This window comes from Sander vitreus, chromosome 20 (assembly GCF_031162955.1).
Source record: "Sander vitreus isolate 19-12246 chromosome 20, sanVit1, whole genome shotgun sequence".
NCBI lineage: Eukaryota > Metazoa > Chordata > Actinopteri > Perciformes > Percidae > Sander > Sander vitreus.
This window is the reverse complement of record NC_135874.1, coordinates 22,690,702-22,712,525: the sequence shown is the minus strand read 5'-3', so window position 1 is coordinate 22,712,525 and position 21,824 is coordinate 22,690,702.

The following is a 21,824-nucleotide window of genomic DNA, read 5'->3' as shown; positions in this document are numbered from 1 at the left end:
CTTTATTCGACAGGACAGCTGAAGACATGAAAGGGGAGAGAGAGGGGTAATGACATGCAGCAAAGGGCCGCAGGTCGGAGTCGAACCGGGCCCTCTGCGTCGAGGAGTAAACCTCTATATATGGGCACCCGCTCTACCAACTGAGCTATCCGGGTGCCCGAAAACGGAAAATGGTGGTGGCGCAGTGGCTATTACATGTGCTTTTGGTGCGGGAGATCTGGGTTCAATTCCCACTGTGATACATCAACCAATGTGTTCCTGAGCAAGACACTTAACCCCTAGTTGCTCCAGAGGTGTGCAACCTCTGATATATAGCAATTGTAAGTCACTTTGGATAAAAGCGTCAGCTAAATGACATGTAATGTAATGTAAAAAATGCAAACTCCTCTCCTATGATAGAATGGATCTGTGGTGTAGTCACACCTTACGCTTTGGAGATAGGTCTGGCAGTGCGAGACTAGGCTTCAAATAATGCATTTATGTCTGAAGCACCGTGGTCGGGTGCCATATTCGAGTGCTTAGGACCAGCATCGTACTACTGACAGCTATGGGCCTGGTTTAGGTGTGTGTGACGACACAAAAGGCAACTGTTCGTTCAAAACAACAACGCTGGCTCCTAAAGAGGTTAGAGTTGATGCTGCATTAGCATCAGTTATATCAGAACTGGAGAGTATTTCTTTATTAAAAGAAGAGCAAAGAACGGCACTGAAGGCTTTTCTCTATGGAAAAGATGTTTTCACTCATTTCTCGACTGGCTTCGGCAAGAGTTTGACAGACAGGTGGTTCATCCAACCACCTGCCAGGTATTTTTTTTAAGTGCCTGCCCTTTTCCAAACACTTTCCAATGACAGCTTCTCAGATGGTTCTCCGTAACAAATCATCTGGCGCGTCTGGTTATTGATTGGTAGCTCAGGCAGGAAAACACTCCTCTTCACAATCCTCTTCTTTTGCCAGGACAGGGGGAAGTCAGAGGCCATTTGTCTGGGTGCAAGGTCCCATTCATTTTAGCTTGTATTATAAACAGTCCATTTGCATTTCCCGTCAGGATGGATGTTTCATTAAAGCTTCCCTGTCCAGTGATCAGGCATTAATAAACCCACAATTAAAAAGTTATCAGTCCACATTCCCTCAGTGTGTGTGTGATGTGGCAGGTAGTGACTTGTGCGGTCAGGGTTAAAATCTTCTTGCTCTCTCTCTTCTGGTTCTGGAGGCAGTCCAAATGAAGTAAAACCTATGGGGGGTTTATTACATGAATACAAATGTTTTGGCTGCTGCTTCCAACTTAAAAAGCGATCCCATGGATCTTTCAGGGATTTACACAGTGAAATTATAATAAGATTCAGTCTTGGGCAAAGTCCTTTTATGGGGATGGAAATTTCACCACAGCCCGCAAGATGCTTTCTAGTTAAGGGAGATTGTTGTGCATATTTCCAGGCATGTCACAGTTTGCACAGTGCTTATTGTATTAACCCACCAACCGTTTCATTTCTACACCTTTTATAATCCACTTTTAAATATATGTTGCATTTAATAATTAATATAAACTACATCACAGCAAAATCTGACACATGTAGCAAATAATCCATATTACTTTATGTTCACATTGCTTGCTGCTGAAGGCTGACTGCTCAGTAACTTCATTAGTTTGGAAGGAAAGGTTGATTGAGCTGTACTCATAGTTGGGGAGGTCCTATGAATTTTTATAAAGTTTTGGATCTTATGAGGATTAAAAGATAGTAGTAGAATGTATATTGTGGGTACACTTGTCTTTTCTTATATTTTTGCTGTATATAATAAATATTATACTAGTGAGAGTACTACTTGAACCTTATGGAAGGATGCTTCTGTTGGTTGTATTTATTTGCTTTTTTTAATATATATTTTTGTGTTATGTTTCCTTATTTGTTTGTTATTGTTTTTTTATTTATTTTTTTATTTTAATATAAGAGGACACTGAATAGGCCTTTCCGGCTTCCTTCCTCTCATGCACTGGAATTACTTTTTTCTCTCCATTGTATGTATTCTATATCTTCTTTAAATCAAACAAAATAAGTAATAATCCCTGGAGCTGTGGTCTTTTTTAGTCTGCTGCTGTAGAGCAGCATTCAATGTCAGCTGTCAACAGGGGGCCCTTCTTTGGCCTTAGCCAGCAGCAGCTTTTTTCCTGGCCTCGACAACCGCTAATGTGCTTTGCTTGTACAAGGTCACATTGTCCCAGAATGACAGAACTGGCCTGAACACAGAGCTCACTCCAAGCGTCTGCTCTCCTCAGAACACGTTCCAATGCTTGTCTGCTGTAATCAGTGTTCGAGGCAGGTCGCCGTTTGTTGCTGGAACTTGTAACACTCAATTTGACCTATCGTCATCAGTAACATGAATCTGCGAGTATATTTGGCTTGGCTCTTAATGGCATTGGCACAGTGGCCTGTGGAACATCTGGCCTTTCCATGCAAAAGTTGCATCAAGTTGATTGTTGATTGGTTTTATCAGTTTGAACACACACAGTGCCTGACCCTGCTCATCATCAGCCACCTTGTCTCTCTCTCGTTTGTTACTTACTCACTTGCTCTCTCTCTCACACACACACACACACACACACACACACACACACACACACACAGTTAGCCCAGAAGGGTTGTATGGTTTCTCTCACAGTGGGCTCATCCTGATGTGAACTGATGACGTCTGTCAGCTCTTAGTGCACCATGCTAATCTCATCACATTGCTTGTGGGTGGGAGCCTTAGCGTCTGTGCTAGCTCAGCCGCTGGCCCCAGCCCTAATTTTATGAACTCACATAGCTATGCATCTCACCTAATGGTATTAGTGTCAAATGGTTTGATAAAGATGGGCAACCTCCTACTTGATTAGCTCTAACTGTTACTCCCTCACCCACCACACACACACACACACACACACACACACACACACACACACACACACACACACACACATGCACACACACAGAGACTCTACCCCACCCGCTGAGATGTAATAAACGCATAATGCTTGTGTGAAAGGACAGGAAGACTGAAATGACCTGGTGTAGAGGAAGAGAGAACGAAAGATATCATGAGAGGCAGCTGCAGTCAAATGCCACAATAAAATGCCATATTTGAGTACCCTAACCCTTTGACCTTCATAGTTATTGGCTTTTCCAACACTAAAACTGTTGCTATAATGCCATAACCACATTGTCACTGTCTGTGTATCGGTAGCTTCACAACATTACAATTGTATACCTTTCCTCTTATCAATTTGCAATACTTAATTCAGTCTAGCTTTTCCATTTTGTATTAATTTTGCCAATTCAACTATGCACAATTATTCCAATCTGATAAAGTCAGTGTCTGTGTCTTGTCAGTTAGCTCAGTGTTAAGGTCTGTATGAAATGAGTGATTTTGCAATGAAACATCCTCAAACAAGATGAAAACATCTCTGTGCAGAGAGACCTGTACCTAATCATCTGTGTCATTGGATTTTCCATTGTGGAAGGTTGTTTGTGTGACTTTGTCTTCTTAGACTAACTATTAACTTCTTTTCCTGCCACAAACAGGAAACGCATCACTTCTTCTGCTTTTTTCTATCGAAAGAAACAGGCAGCAGGTATGTAAATATCTATGGATTCAAGTTGGAAAATCTGTGTTCTTTCTAACCACAGATCTTTCAGCAACAGGCTAATGGTTAAAATGGAACCCCTGGCCTTTGTCTTTGTCTGTTTTATCATCCAAAACTCTTATAACTCACACAATTTATATTAGTCAAATTTCATTTGCTGATAAATGGCACTACACTAGCTATAACCTTTATTCGCGCAATACATTTTATCAATGTGAAACTGAACAGAAAACTTGTATGAAATGATGAAAATATAAATATTCCAGATAAATCCATCCAAATCCCCTCTGTTTTTATTTTTTTATTTTAAATACCAGTAATAGAACAGTTTAAGAACAACATTTCTCAACGTACAATTGCAAGGACGTTAGGGATTTCATCATCTACAGTCCGTAATATCATTCATTCAGAGAGGAGAAATCTCTGCATGTAAAAACGGCCAAAAACCAACATTGAATGCCTGTGACTTTCGATCCCACAGGCGGCACTGTATTAAAAACCGACATCATTATGTAAAGGATATTACCCCATGGGCTCAGGAACACTTTGGAAAACCATTGTCAGTAATCACACTGTCGTTTTGTCCTCTAATTTTGTTTGTTTTTTACTTTAAAAAAAAGTATTGGTTCAGGCACCGGCACCATTTTAAAAGTATCGCTTTAGCACCGGTATCAGAAAAAAACTCAAATGATACCCAACCCTTTTCATAGTAAAAGAGTGCGGGCACTAGACTGGCCTGCCTGCAGCCCAGACCTGTCTCCCATTGAAAATGTGTGGCCAGTATGAAGCGCAAAATACGACGACGGAGACCCCTGGACTGTTGAGCAACTGAAGTCGTACATCAAGCAAAAAAAGGAAAGAATTCCACCTACAAAGCTTCAACAATTAGTGTCCTCAGTTCCCAAACGCTTATTGAGTGTTGTTAAAAGGAAAGGTGATGTAACACAGTGGTAAACATGCCCCTTTTTTGGAACATGTTGCAGGCATCAAATTCAAAATGAGTAAATATTGTAGTGTATTCCATTGAATATAGGTTGAAAAGGATTTGCAAATCATTGTATTCTGTTTTTATTTACGTTTTACAGAACGTCCCAACTTCATTGGATTTGGGGTTTGTACATTTTGTCCTCTAGATCTTGAAATTAAAGTGAAGAGTGCAGACAAATATGAGTGAATACCTACGCATACATACAAACACACATACACACACACATGCACACAGTATTAAAATAAAAATGGAGGGGGGTAAATAGATAATGAAATGGTAATAGAGAAAAATAAAAAAATAAAATAATAGTAATGATAATTAATAAGAAATAAAAAAAAAAAAAAATAAAAAATGAAAAAAAGGGGGGGGGGAGCAGGGAGCTCAGCTCAGTGTTCAGATTTTGCATCAGTAGTCAGAGATTGAATGTGGTCTAGGAAGGGTTGCCATATCTTGTAAGTAGTATTTAAAGAACCTAATATTTTCAAGTGTGATACAGCGCAATATTTCATGAATCCATTTGTTATGAGTCAGAGGTGCAGAATGGGTCCATTTGACAAGAATAAGCCTTCGAGCAAGTAAGGTAGAAAATGCAATGATTTTTTTGGGTGGATTTAGCCATGTTATGTGTGGAGGAGATAAAGAAGAGGGCTGCAAAGGGCTCAAAGTTTAAAGTTCGGCCTGACACTTTGATTGTTTCAAATATTGAAGTCCAGAACTCTGATAGCTGTGGGCAAAACAGAAACATATGGCTTTAGTCAGCAGGCGACTGTTTGCATCGATTACATGACTGTACTGTCAGGCTACATTTTGGCCAGCCTGGCATTGGTGAGATAGACTCTGTGTAAAACTTTACATCGTAAAAGGCCATGCCATGTGCATATAGACGAGGTATGTACACAGCCCAATATTTGCTCCCACTATTCGTCAGACAAAGAGATCACAAGGTCCTGGGCCCAAGCAGACCTTAGAGAGTTCACATGGTTAGATGACAGATTGTGGATGTAATTGTATGTGGTTGTTATAAGCCCTTTTCGCTTGATATTGAGAGCGTAGAAGCGAACCATTGCTGATTCTGGAGGACGATTGGGGAACTGAGGAGAACGAGATTTTGTGAAATGCCTGATCTGAAAGAAGCGAAACAGATGAGTGTTGGTTAGGCTAAATTTCGCTGACATGTCTGCAAACGAGGAGAAGACGCCAGCCACATAGAGGTCATTTATAGTCCGAAGGCCTTTGTCCAACCAGGTCTGGAAGGTTGGATCGGAGCAGGATGGTAGGAATCGGTGATTGCTGAGAATTGGTGTTAGGCTTGATTACGAGTGCAGGCCAACACTTTTCTAAATTGGTTCCAAATCAACAATGTATTGGTTACAATTTGGTTGGCATAGGGAGTTGAGAGCAAACCACTGACCAAAGTAAAAAATACGCGGAGGTGAGCCCAATGTAGTTTTTCGTCCGATGTTTTACATGTGTCAAAAGCTTATTAATATTACAGGCCCAGTAGTAATAGTGGAGATTTGGGAGAGCTACTCCACCTTTGGATTTAGGAAGATGGAAGGCTGTTTGGCTAATTCATGTGCACTTGTTACCCCAAAAGAAGGAGCCTATCACTTGGTTGAGCTTAGAAAAAAGGATTTACATGCTTACATGCTTACAAGAGATGGAGAAATTGTGGTAATATTGTTATTTTAATCAGATTGACATGCCCAATTAAAGAGAAGGGGAGCGAAGCCCATCTAGTAAGTCCTGATTTACAGCGCTCGAATAATAGGTTAAACTTTTTAGTAAAGAGCTCAGTAAATGAAGTTGTCACCAGAACACCAAGATATTTGAGACCGTCTGTGGCCTTCCTGAAAGGGAAAGAGCCCTGAGGGAAACAATCTGCTGTGGAGTTAAATAGTCGCTCTTTCCTTGGTGACGTTTATTACCCGAGTATTTGCTAAATTTCTCCAGTATGTTTAAGGGACACTGGACCAAGGGTTGGAAACATATTAGAGGAGGTGGTCAGCATAAAAGGAAAGCTTATGGGACAGGCTGCAGCGTAAGACGCCCGCAAACCTTCCCTCACTCCGAAGCCATATGGCCAAAGGTTTGACTCCCCATAATTATCGGGATAGGGGACAACAATGGCAGGTGGCCCTGTGCAATGAGCGCAATGAAAAAATAACCTTGACTTTATGCCATTGATGTTTACTGAGGCTATAGGGGATGCATATAGTAGTTTTATCCATGCCCTACAACCTGGACTGAGGCCAAATATATCAAGAGTATTAAATAGGTACCTCCACTCTACACGATTGAATGCTTTTTCAGCATCTAAGGACAAAACGATTTCGGGTGAATTGGTAGAGGGGGAAAAAAGAATCTTGAGTAACCTCCTAGTGTTTAAGAATGAATGCCTCCCGGAGATTAAGCTGGTCTGGATGTATTAAGGCCAGTATTCTATCAAACTGTTACAGTCAGGTCCATAAATATTGGGACATCGACACAATTCTAATCTTTTTGGCTCTATACACCACCACAATGGAGTTGAAATGAAACGAACAAGATGTGCTTTAACTGCAGACTTTCAGCTTTAATTTGAGGGCATTTACATCCAAATCAGGTGAACGGTGTAGGAATTACAACAGTTTGTATATGTGCCTCCCACTTTCTAAGGGACCAAAAGTAATGGGACAATTGGCTGCTCAGCTGTTCCATGGCCAGGTGTGTGTTATTCCCTCATTATCCCATTTACAAGGAGCAGATAAAAGGTCCAGAGTTCATTTCAAGTGTGCTATTTGCATTTGGAATCTGTTGCTGTCAACTCTCAATATGAGATCCAAAGAGCTGTCACTATCAGTGAAGCAAGCCATCACTAGGCTGAAAAATCTAAACAAACCCATCAGAGAGACAGCAAAAACATTAGGTGTGGCCAAATCAACTGTTTGGAACATTCTTAAAAAGAAAGAACGCACCGGTGAGCTCAGCAACACCAAAAGACCCGGAAGACCACGGAAAACAACTGTGGTGGATGACCGAAGAATACTTTCCCTGGTGAAGAAAACACCCTTCACAACAGTTGGCCAGATCAAGAACACTCTCCAGGAGGTAGGTGTATGTGTGTCAAAGTCAACAATCAAGAGAAGACTTCACCAGAGTGAATACAGAGGGTTCACTACAAGATGTAAACCATTGGTGAGCCTCAAAAACAGGAAGGCCAGATTAGAGTTTGCCAAACAACATCTAAAAAAGCCTTCACATTTCTGGAACAACATCCTATGGACAGATGAGACAAAGATCAACTTGTACCAGAGTGATGGGAAGAGAAGAGTATGGAGAAGGAAAGGAACTGCTCATGATCCAAAGCATACCACCTCATCAGTGAAGTATGGTGGTGGTAGTGTCATGGCGTGGGCATGTATGGCTGCCAATGGAACTGCTTCTCTTGTATTTATTGATGATGTGACTGCTGACAAAAGCAGCAGGATGAATTCTGAAGTGTTTCGGGCAATATTATCTGCTCATATTCAGCCAAATGCTTCAGAACTCATTGGACGGCGCTCACAGTGCAGATGGACAATGACCCGAAGCATACTGCGAAAGCAACCAAAGAGTCTTTTTAAGGGAAAGAAGTGGAATGTTATGCAATGGCCAAGTCAATCACCTGACCTGAATCCGATTGAGCATGCATTTCACTTGCTGAAGACAAAACTGAAGGGAAAATGCCCCAAGAACAAGCAGGAACTGAAGACAGTTGCAGTAGAGGCCTGGCAGAGCATCACCAGGGATGAAACCCAGCGTCTGGTGATGTCTATGCCTTCCAGACTTCAGGCTGGAATTGAATGCAAAGGATTTGCAACCAAGTATTAAAAAGTGAAAGTTTGATTTATGATTGTTAATCTGTCCCATTACTTTTGGTCCCTTAAAAAGTGGGAGGCACATATACAAACTGTTGTAATTCCTACACCGCTCACCTGATTTGGATGTAAATACCCTCAAATTAAAGCTGAAAGTCTGCAGTTAAAGCACATCTTGTTCGTTTCATTTCAACTCCATTGTGGTGGTGTATAGAGCCAAAAAGATTAGAATTGTGTCGATGTCCCAATATTTATGGACCTGACTGTATGTCACAATAATATCAAAGACTGGACATTGGCTCACAGCAAAACGGCTCACAGGAAACCATGTGGTCACGACTTGATGTAACTAAAAAATACTTCCACTAAGCTAGCAGCTCTTGTGTTTATCAGTGCTGTGAAAGTAAGAGCTGCCGTTAAAAACGTAATCAATGCTGTGAAGCATGCTTAATAACAGAGGGTGTATGTGCTGACCTGTTAGTGAGCAATTTAGCCCATTTAAGCTAATTAGTTTTTCATAATCAAGCCTGTGATACGCAGGAAGGCTATTATCCACTTAACTGCTCTAAAAATAACATTTTGGATAATTTTGTGTTGTGTGTGAAAAGTGCTTGATTGTTGTTAAATGCTGTAACAAGTGAATCCTCGTGATGGAACCTCTTGGCATGAAGTCTCTTGTATTGTGGCCACTGCACTGTGTCAGTTGGTGCCACTTTGATACCAAGCCTGCCTCTCCTAAGGATTGGTTTTATGGATCACTAACCAGGCTTCAGTTCCAGACAACCAAAGAGCTGCTTGTGTTCGATTTTCATAAATTGGCAGTATTCTCAGTTAAGCAATCCTAAAGGACGGGGCCAATTACTTTTTCCATCACATGTAAGCTTTTTTATTTGTCTCCAGAAGAAGCAGAACGAATGAAACGGCACATTTACCTGTTCATAACCACCGGGTCCCTGCCGTAAGTTCGGACGTGTTTCACATTAAGCATTTGATTTCAAAAGTTTGATTTGAACAAAAGTTCCAAACTTGTGTCAATATGGACATGCTATACATCATTGGATCTAAAGATTTTAAGATTTCTCAAAATCACAGACCCACATGTCACCCCTATTTACACTTTTGACTCCCACACAGTCATTACACAACTTAATGAGACACCCGGCTTTCACTAATTCTTGCTGGGTCATTGACTTTCTATAATTCCAATGCAATGCCCCACAGTTATTTTATTATATGCCAGAAAGTTAAAGAAATCGTAGACGACTTCCTTTCATAGAGCATTGGAGTAAGTAAAGAGAGCTTTCAAGAATGTACATCCTGCTGTCCTCCGGTACTCTCTGCAGTAATAATCCCCACTTATCTACATCTACGGATGGTGCTTTAAACATAAATTGTGCTGAGAGCTTTGATGGTGGGTGGGAGGTGAGTGAGTGCCGTGTTGAGGACAAGAGGAATTGAGCATTGACACTAATTAGATGGAGAGCAAGTGGAAGAAAAAAAAGTCTGCTTCTCAACACTACAGGCAGGATTGTCAAAGTGAATTGTTGGTGGTGAGGATGGGGTCGGAAAGTTGAAGGCACAAGCACCGGGCAAGTTCAAAGTTGTAGGCTGCGTTATGAATGCATCTGGAGGGGAAAACACCTCAGGGGTGATTTGGTACATACAGTGCAAAGAGCAGAGGGTGAAAGGTGCATGTCTGCTAGCCCCGGGAGCAAGGATGTTAGTAAAGTACGAGCAGTTGTTGCCTATCCTCAGGGTATATGCCTTAAGGCTGCAGAGCATGACAAAGTATTTGTTACAGAAAACCAGGACCTGTCCCTGACGTTGAATTAACTTTGATGAGAAACAATAAGAGCCGTTCAGGAAAAAGCAGGAAAGCATCACGAGTTTGCTAAAAAAAAAATCATTTTTTGTACTTGAGTTATGATTGATGGGATGCAAACCAAAACCAGCACAGTAAGCTGTGAGAATGTAAGAACAGCAACTGCTTTCAAACTCCGATTTAAAAGTGTTTTCAACCAGTCAAATGGGCAACCATGCAGAGATGTCAAACAGTTTTAGTCATCAGCACCTTTTTCCCTCTTGCAACAATGTCTGCATGTATTGTGTCTGCTTTCTTATGCTGCTTGTCATTGTGTTGCTTCAGTCTTTGAAATACTATGAAGTGCCACCGGGGTGTATGGCCGGTCTTGACAGAAAACAGGAATCTCTTCGATACCAGTGAGGCCCCTTTTTCACTTTCTTCAAAGTCAGAGACACAGCAAGGGCTGTTCCCAATGCCTGGTTGGTTAACAGTAGGGGAGAGAAAGATATGGAAGTGAAAAGGTGGAAAGAGAATGGGAGATCGACAAGATGGCCAGCGGGGGTGGGGGGGAAGAGAAAAAGAGAGAGAGACTGGTAATGACGCAAAAAGAGATTGGACATAGAGATTGGAGTTCTCTGGGAGAGGGAGTGAAATTGCAGTTGAGTTGAAATAAGAGGGAGTAGGATCACAAATGAGACACAGACACAAGATGAGAAAAGAGAGTAGGAAAAATTGTCACAGGCACTGATGGAGTAAAAAGAGATTAGAAGGAGAGAGATTTGAAGATAATATGTGGCAGGGAGAAAGATGAATGGCAGAAATAAGAGGGGAATGGGAGACAGTCATGGAGAGTGGAGACATCTTTGGCAGATAATAGTTGGCACCCTACTTACATCTGACATTTAAGGAAAATAGAGAGGCTCCTAAGAACACAAGAAGAATATAAAGAAAATAACATTAAACATAAAAAAGGATGGATTGATGTGCCAGGTCATATATTTTGCATGTTGACTTAGTTCTGATAGTCTGAGTTGTGTTTGAAAATGTTTGTCCAGTTAGGACAAATTTCTTGAGTGAAGCAATTTCACAGATTAGCTCCTCCTTTCCATTTTAAGTGATGCTCATTAGTCATACGGACTGCTGTAATGATTGATTAGAAAACGACATACTCTTGATCGTGGTGGTAGTTTTAAAGTTTACCATTAACATACCTGCAAACTAGTCGCTTTTCGGCGAAAATCGCCGTTTTGAATGGGAAAATGTCATCCACGTGAATTGTGTAGATCCGAAGAGTTTTTATTTTTCGATTTCGGTGCCACTGAAATGCCTGCGCTTCTCTCTGATGCTCGGAAAACGGACGTTAGAGGCTACCTAAACATTACCGCATGTCACGGAAGTAAACACTGCACTTGACAGCAGGTAACGTTAGCCTACCGTTAGCTAGTAAACACTACACTTGACAGCAGGTAACGTTAGCCTACCGTTAGCTAGTTAACACTACACTTGGCAGCAGGTAACGTTAGCCTACCGTTAGCTAGTTAACACTACACTTGGCAGCAGGTAACGTTAACCTACCGTTAGCTAGTTAACACTACACTTGGCAGCAGGTAACATTAACCTACCGTTGGCTAGCAGCTGGTGTTTAGCTTAAAATGCTGACAGCTAAACGGTGTAAAAGTGTGTCTGTATTTCACTGGAGAGGAACGTATGACAGATGTTGCGTTCACTTGAAATTCGCCTCGCCAGCCTTGTGCTGCATTCAAAGTATATATATATATATATATATATATATATATATATATAGTATATATATATATATATATATATATATATGTATATATATATATGTATATATATATATATATAATGTCTCACCTTTTTCAGCCCTTCTGAGTTTGCAGGTATGCATTAAGCAATGTTCCATTTTAAAAGTTCATTGTGGTGGAGTTTTGTGGGGATATGGGGGTTGTAAGCCACACACCTCAGCAAATGGCCAAGTAATCAGTGAGTCACTGGTATTGATCAACCACCCCATCAGCCTCCTGCAGAAACAGTCATTTGTGGGGTTGTCAATTTTTAGCTGAAGCCAGAACCTACAAATCAATCTGTCAGTGAGGTAGTTGTCAGGTGGGTCCAAAAATTTCAAAACATTTCTCCGCAGGTGTTATTGCAGTAAAGCAATGACATTTGTATGAGCCTGATTGATGCAACACTTTTCCGTTGAGCTCAGTTAGTGAGGCAGAAGTCTTCTTTGCCAGAAATCTCAGTTCCTAATACTTGGCAATTCAATTTCAACATGTTATATCTAATTGTGCATTATCAGCACCAATGCTTCCCAGTGGAATCATTTTGTTTCGTGTTGTTTCTGTGTCATCATATGACCAGGTTTAATGATGGCTGGTGATATGATGTTTTTTTTTGTTATTGTCAACATAACCTGTGAAATAAACAAAACCAACACTGTTATGGTCCGTCTATCTATACTTTTCGACTTCTTTAACCTGTCTCTTTAAAACACGCCACAGATATATGATCCTATCTCAGAACAGAGTCCTTTTGGTTTATTTGAACTGTGAAGACAATTTTTCTCTAACATAACCAAGTAGTTTTAGTTATCTGAACTTGGAAGGTACTGCTATGCGTCTTTGTCCTACTGATAGCAGCGCAACGAGATGACAACGTGAATGCAGAACTTCAATATTATACACACAGTGCAATCTTGGAACCCATCGGTCTGTCTTGTTGCCTACAGATTATGAATTAGAAAATGTTTATAGAGATATTACATACAGTGTTGTAGCATATACACATACAACACATATGTGCATAAACAATCTTTGCATAAATCCATAGTGTGTGGCCAAAATATATGTTTATGGCATTCTGTTGGAACTAATGTTGCAAATTCCATACTAATCTTAATCAGCCTCCCAATAAAACGGCTGTGTTACAGATCTGCTTTAAGACCTCTCGGATCAATCAGGCATGTACAGTAGTTAGACACCCTCGACCGGGCAACTGATCACGTAGTTGCTGACAAGGGTTCTCTATAGGGTAATAGTGGAGCAGCCAAGGCCCTATTAGTGTCCATCAACTGCTGTGCTAAATGCCAGACTGACAGTGTAACTGTTTGGAAATACCACTGACTGATGCCAAAGGGAGAAGAGAGATCTATGCCCTGCTAGTTGCATCTCCTCTGCCAGTCAGTGTCTGAAGCCAAGTTGAGCTGCTGACCCAAGCCAAAGGTGTAATAGCGCCTGCAATCAAGAATACAGTATCAATCCAAAAATGGCAGGCAAAAGAGCCAGAAAAGATTTGATGGAATATCAATCAAGTTGCTTTTTTGCTCTGTGAAATCAAGTAGTCCCTCCAAACTAAATTCATTCCTTTTTGTGTACATTACTGAAGCTGTGCTTTTAAAGACCACCTCTGGTACCCAAACTAGAACTATTTCTTGAGGTCTTTACGGGTCTTTAAACTTTGAACGAGATCCAAAACAGACTTGTAGAAAACCTCAGTTTAGGTTTAGACCCGTCAATACTTCTAGCTCTAACTTACTGTTTTCTTTTATTATATAACAGAAAAATGTAGTATCAGCTGCCAAAACAGAGGGAAAGTAACAATTTAAGTATTTCTCTCTGTAATTGACACACACAAAAAAGTGTGCTTAAGTTGCAATAGAAAATCTGTGAGATTCAACTCCTTGCCTGTGAATATGTGGAAAACTGAAGACACAAGAGAACCAAGTATCACATTCTCACTAACAGATCTTTTACGTCGGTTACGTAGGTTATTGAAAACAACACCTGCTTTGACTCCTTCTGTGCTGGGGTAATTCAGATAAATGGACATCTTTCTCTATTTGCCCAAAATTACTAGCAGAGGAATTGTTCTGCATGGCTGGTAAAACACAGCGAGAGAAAAAGAAAGTGGCCCACCAATCAAAAGTGGTGCTTAAACCTCTGGGGGAAATAATACTTTGCATTTTCTGTTATTTCTAAACAGCTTTATTGTTCTCAATATTTGCATGGCTAGATTACTGGCTGTTTTGCATTAGGACTCGGAGGTTAAAGAACGTTTATAGAATAGAAATCACAATGAGATTCCACTACAGCAAAGATTCAGTACATTGACAGCGGAGGGCTTGTCCACCTTTTTAACGCGATCTGACCTCTGCCCTTCAATACACTCTGGGCTTTGTGAATGCGTTGAATTGTTATTGCTTGTTGCAACCCAACAATGTCCACGTCAGTGAAAGTAGGCTTGGTTACCATGGCAATCACATTCTCTCTTTCCCACAAAGAGAAATGGACCGACAGCAGCAAAGATGTAGAGAGGGGGAGAGAGGGATGAGTGGCTCTCAGAGGAGCACATTAAAACAGAGAGCAACACAGATGGATTTAGGCCTCCAGGGTTGGGCTTGGCTCACTGCTAGTGTATAAAGAAATATATAGCCTCCTGTAAAGACAGAATATATTACAAAAAAGGCCAATGCCTTGTTTATGAGCCATGTCGGTGAACTCTGTAACCATGGGCAGTGCTTCTCCTACCCTATCTTATATTGTAGACACATGTTCATTAGGTGTGGGAATCACCAGAGGCCTCACGATACAATATCATCACCATATTTATGTCACCATACGATATCATTGGGATTTTAAACATATTGCAATATTCTGCAATATATTGCAATTTATTACCTTTTTTTCCAACTTCATATTTTTCCCAATTTCAAATTATGTCTCCAAAAGAAAACTTTGTCAACATCTGTTTTATCTAAAAAGATATGTTTGTTTGTTCATCTCACTTCAATTTTATTGCTGCAAAATGGGATTGTCAAGCAGACAAACTGACCAACACATATACATAATAATAGATTGATACTTGGCGTCTGTGTATTGATACAGTATTGCCAAGGAAAATATCGCAATACTATGCTTCATAAATTTTTTTCCCCCACTACTAATGTCCATTAGGTTACATTTTAACGCATCCATTTCAACTAAGGATGTTTACACAGATAAATACAAAACTGATTTTATATTGGAATAAAATATAAATATGCCATTCATCGTCACCAATGTGACATTGTAGATTGTTAATGCTTGGTGCTCTACGTTAGGGCTTACTTTAGGTTGCAGAGCTTTATATTTGTTTTTGTGAGTACTTGTGTTGTTGTGTGTCATGAGTCTCTGCTTAATTATTACAATCATAGATTTGAAGGATATTTTTATAAACTTGCCAATCATACATTTAACTGCTGCTGATGTATTCTACATCTTTTACGTCTTTTGCAGTCCTCAACTCAGCAGCTCTCGATACTGCACATATGCAATCATCTATGAATTACATATTATTGTGCAGCATGCATTAAGTATTGGGTTCATTTTAGTCAACAGCATCTTAACTCTTTCAACTAACTGTACACGGTTGCTTTTTTGTGTGTGCAAGATACAGCCATTCAGTGACGTTCACTGCAGCTGGCTCTGACAATGAAAAGGGGGGATCAATATACTCCACCAGTATAACCATCATTGCGACAGTCGAGCTGTAATCATTGTTCGTTCTGGCATATCATGTGGAACCTGTTTGTGTCTGTAATTCGGCCGGCTTGTGGTCCAAGGCTTGATGACAAAACTGATAGTTGTTTTTTTTCTGCTCGCCCCTACCCCTGCTGTTTTATTTCTCGTATCTGCTCATTTCTATGATCTATTAACACAAAAGCCAGCGCGCTAAAGACCCTGCCCTCTCCAGCACAGTCACAGAGTATGTTCTAACTTGGCTTCACTCAGAGGGAATGGTGGATGTGTGTGCTTGAGTGTGTTTTTTAGCCCATAAATCTCTGGACCAAATTGTCTGGAAGGATGTAAGCAGCTTTTGACTGGTCTTATTGTTCAACAATATTCCATTATAGTCGACATATATGTCACAGTCATTAGTTGAGAAAATCCATGGTGAGTTTCTTATTCTGCGAACAGAGACTTTGCTGGGTGCAGCCACAAGTAATTAAAAGAAGCGCCTGTTTGGTAGGATAGCTAATTAAATTAGCTGTGTGTGTGTGTGTGTGTGTGTGTGTGTGTGTGTGTGTGTGTGTGTGTGTGTGTGTGTGTGTGTGTGTGTGTGTGTGTGTGTGTGTGTGTGTGTGTGTGTGTGTGTGTGTCTCTGTCTGTCTGTATGTCTGTGAGGGTGCTTTTAGCCTCATGCATGCACAAATGGGTGGGTAAACATTTTTAAGTCAATGCATTTGTGTATGTTATGCATTTGTGTTTTGTTTTGTTTTGCTGTGTTGTCTGACTGTGTGTGTGTGTGTGTGTGTGTGTGTGTGTGTGTGTGTGTGTGTGACCCCCAATTTCCACCGGTTGCGGAACGTCTGCGGATCCGCTCCGGAACGGCGGCGGAGTCATTAGGTTTCCATTAAAGTCAATGTGTGTATTTTCACTGACTGCAGAACGGTTGCGTTCTGACTCCGGCACAGCTCCGGCGGTCCGCAGCCCTCCAGAGCAGATACGCAGAGCTTCTATTTTTGCCGGACGCCGGAGAGCTCCGCAGCAATTCAGCACAGGGCAGATAGTGCGGGACAGGAAGTCGAGCACAGAAGCAAAATAAAACTTTTATAATTTTCAAAATAAAACATCTGGTTAATTTTCAAAATAAAACATCTGGTTAATTTTCAAAATAAAATACACCGTGCTCAGGGCGGATCATATTTCCCTGCACTACACCTTGAAAACACAGCACAGAGTTGTTTCCCCTCTACTGCTCTGGATGGAAACAAACTGTTGTTGGTTTGGTGGTTCTATTCTACGTGAATTCGCGAGATCTCGTGGGTCCTTGCGACTACAGCTGTCAGTCATGGCCGCAGCCGTACCGCAACAAAGCCGGACCTGGTGGGTATTGGCGGACGGCGGAGCACGGAGCAGATACGCAGTGGAGCCGGTCCGCAGCCGTTCCGCATTTGGTGAAAAATCCAGGGTCATTCTCTTCAGGTGTGTGCTGGTGATGTCACTCCTGCAGCTGCAGCTGATCAGCTGATCAGGGAAGGTGTTAAATGGCTGTGCCAAGCCAGAGTGAGGATGAAGCTTCAGTGGAAGCCAGCAGAGTGAGCAGAGTGTGAGCTGTATGAGCAGTGTGAGCAGAGAAGTGCTGCCATGAGAATTTGTGAAAACCTGAATCGAGCCAGTGACAAAGAGCCAGTAATCGTCTTACTTTTGGAGATTGCTTTCAGTTGCTTTGTGTTTAGTTTGTCCAATAAATTACCTTATTTACCTTTTGTCTAGACCTCCCGGGTTTATTATTTTTAAGTTGTTTGCGTCCTCCAACCCTAGACAGATAAGGGACGTAACAGTGTATTTTATATAGGCCTACATTTGTGATGAGAGCTGTCTCACTGAATCTGCACGATCGGTGATGTTTTTGTTTGCTTATACGTATGTGTGGTCCAGTCCTTAAATAATACAGTCTCCGCACCCCTAGAGGACATCATCACAACCAATCTATGTGTGCAAACACAAGCACAGTTGATGACCTCTCAACCAATCTGCCACTCCAAAGAGCTGAGGATGTGAGCACAAGCACAGTGTGTACGCCTCCTGGAAGTCTGAATGTATGTGTTCGGGTCCAAGAAACCGAGTGTAAATCAAGTGTTAATTGTTGATTTGGCTCATGCATGCCACAAACCCACATGCCTCTCTCAGCATGCTAGCCCATGTGTTTATATGTGGCAGTGAAGTGATGGCTGCCATCTGATAATAAACAGAAGGACTTGTTGAGCATGACTGAGTTGCACTAAGATGTTGTTCCGTGATGGAGAATAGCTTTAAATTACCGCACTCCCTTCACTGTTTCTAAGCACCAGCAAGGGCCTTCAGTAGTGTGTACGGTATCAGCTGTGTGAAACCCCCTGCTATGGTGTTGGTGGGCTTTCTTCAAACTGTGAGCTGTGTAGCCAAAGCATTGACAGCCTTACAAGCAGGAGTGCCAGGAAACATATTTCTACCTACATATGAGGCTAATATCAAGTGAGACTAATGTGGAATCACATTGTGCTGATTCACAATGTGTCGAATCACAACATCAACAGGAATTAACTCATTGTGATAGTATAGTATAGTATTAGTAACTGGGCTTGTCATGGACAAAATTAAATCACATTTTCATAAGCCCTTCTAGGGACAGGTGTTGTGAATTAGCCATGGCTATAAACACTGTGATACAGGCATCGGATTGTTCTTTGTGTAATATTCTATGTTTTTTGTATCTGTCCCTATTCAAATAAACAGAAATAAATAAAATAATAGAGACTAGTAAACTGACTCATTGAAACAATAGACAAATGGCAACATTTGTTCAGAGGTCATTCTGCTTTGTCATTTCTTTTGTTTTGTGAGTGAAAAGTCAAAGTGAACACAGCCACCACCATTGTTCTAATCTCATTTTGTCTTTTGAATGTTCTAAATGGATTTTTCCAAAACATTTCCAAAAGCTTAGTCATGGTAAGGAAAAGTTAATTATTACAAATGTGTTGATTATTGGCCATGAAGTGTCAATGTCTGTACTCGGCTAAAATGCTTGGCTATATTTTGAGCATCAATATCTGATTTCAGGTCATAATGTGTTCAATTGATGTCAACGAGTCTCTAATGGGGCATGAAGAAAACTATAAGCCTTTGGTGAAAATCCAGCAACTGGCATAATCTTTTCAGTTGCCCTGCACTGGCAGCACTCTACTGAATGCTAGTTACTCCTTTAATATCAAAACAAAAAATAATTGTTAAGATGTGTCACAGAGGGACTGTTCTTGGATGTATCACTGTTTATTTGCTCACTCCCACTCCTGGCAACACTTTTTCCAACCAGTTGAGGAGTCACAAGATGTAGTGGATTCTTGGCCAGCTTTCAGCAGTTTTACTGTGAAATGTTGCACTTGTAGTCCACGGTCATGAAGGCTGCTGCTCTGTTTGTTTAGCTTCCCGTCCTTTAACTTTCTCAGTCTACATACGGAACATTAACTGCTGATTAGTAGGCCTACTCTTGCATTTCCTTGGATACTGAAGCCAGTTGGTGGTCGAGCCGGCAAACTAAAGAATGCTGAGCTGCTGACCACCACTGGCCCACCGTGTACCAGCATGTAACAACTGCAACCTCTGGTGGTTTCACCAGAGTCTGTGTTGGTTGTTTTTTGGTCTCCCAAGCAGAGCTTAAGGTTAACATGAATGCTCAGTAGCAACAGCGAGGCCTGTTCCGAGCAACACAGTAGTCAGAATATCCACGATGGCAAATACTGCTACTTTTAAAGTATAATTGGTTGGTGCAGAATCAAACTGCCTGAATTTCATTATCTCAATTTGAACTGATAATGCTGTTTACAAAGAAATAATTCAGTTTGTGTGAATATATGTTTTGGTCTTTTGCACTCCATAATAGCCAAATGTGTAACATCAAAAGCAGGGAGAGGAAGGAATGTTGAATCCTAATCATATCTCTTCTTTTATAGACCAGTATACCACCTACAATAGTCAGCATGTTCTGTCAATAACCTTGACTTTAAAATGACTTCAGCTTCCAACACTGAAAACGTGACATAACTGTGCACAGATGTGTGAAAGAATGTTTAGCCTACTTCTCCAAAGTTAGTTTTCTAATTAGCATTATACAAACAAGACAAACTTCTGTAGAATATTTCAATCAGGAGAGACTCCGTTGCAGATATGCAAACATTTATTGATAAGATATAACCAGTAAGTACAACATAATTATTTGGAGATTAGAGTCCATTGTAAAGGGGTATCTATACAAAGCTAATGTTTAGGAAAACCAAACACATCCCCCAATGGAATCTAGACACTGGTGGTGGTGAGAAAATCCGAAGATGTAAAAACGAGCCGTCAACCGGGAGAAGACCGAGAACACCGTCGAAAATGCCTGGAGGTAGAAGGGGAGGAGGCGGGTCGCACTCTCATCTGAAAATACAACTGACAGAAGCAGGAGAGAGAACAGATTTAAAACATGGTAGTTTGCTGTGATTGGTTAGAACATAAGTGCCCGATTCTAATTGGTATACAGAACCGTAACACCCACTGCCCAGCTGATCAGTTAAAGAGAAGAGAGACAACGTCTCCCTGACAGAATTTACGCTGAGCTACATTACTGGTAATATAGCTACACGTTTTGCCTATTGTTTCCACTCTGAAAATAGTCTGTTGTCACTGAATTTTCATTAGACTTTAAATTTAGTGCGACAACAGACAGGTCACATAATTTAACCACATAGCACACTGTTTTTTAGTCATTATACATTGTAAATTAAGCTTCCTTTTCTTCTGATCGCATTGCATATCTCCACCCAAGCACACAGGTAGTAGACACACATTTTATCATTTGAGCAGAGTCCATACAGCCTGCTGCAATGCAGGTGCACAGATACTCTACCTGGCCTGCCCTGTGTGTGGTTCTTGGCTGTGGCCCTGGGGGGGGGGGGTACTTCCATGCAGGCCTCTTGTTAAAATAGGCTTTTGGATTTCTCCCTGCAAGCAGGCCAGGCAGGAGACGTTGGCAGGGAAAGGAAGTGTTGACTTTCCCCAGTGGATTGTGATCCATCAACTCCTCTCACATAGCTGAGAGGCTGCTGGCCGGCTGGCTGGCCCCCAGTCTATAGCCAGTCCCTTGTCAGCCATCCTAGACCATAACACATACTATAAACCAACACTGAGAAACAAAACTGCCTTCAGGTGGAACTGTGGCGCTCTCATGCACTCGTGCTCATGCAAACAAAAACACATTCATTCTAATCTGGGTAAATTAATTAAACATGCACACAGCATGCAGACCGCTCGTTTTTTTCACAATAGCACATACACATGCACATTAGAGATTTTTTCCCCGTTTCTATGGAAACAGAAAAAAAATGGAAAGAGGGATAAGAAATACAAGGGCGGAAGAAAAATGGCAAAAGTTCTTAATGGAATTATTACAACCATCTAACTCTAATGTTTCATAATCAGATAATATCCTAGCCTTAAGGAAGTCACTCCAGGAGATACTATCGGCATTCGCTTGGGGAGTAATCAACAAGCTATCTTATCTACCTTCCCACAGACTTCATGATTACTAGTTTCGCTTGGATGATATCTGTTGCCGAGAGTAACACTTGGGTGCTTTTTCCGCTCAGAGGATCTACTAATTTATGTATTCATTCCTTTTTGTCTCGACTACAAAGGCAGTACGTGTCCCAGTTTTTTTTATATATTTCCCTCAGCTGTTGGATCTTGAGCCTGCTTGCCAGGCAAGACTGTAACTTGCACAAACCGATCCCGCCCATACCCTCAACATGCCTCTGAAGTTTCTTTTTCTCTTTTGTCAGTGTCCAGTCAGTATGTGAGCCTACTATTTGATACATACTTTCAAACTTTGTTCCAAGTCCTTTCTGTGAGGTTGCTCTTTGTGCTTTGATGACCTTCGTGCTGAAATGAAATGTTTACTTTTTGACTTTGTATCATAGCTCACTTTACTGAATTTCTCTGACATGGACAAGAGTGCAAGGCAGACCCAAAAAGTAGCAATAATCTTGACTGTGAAAGG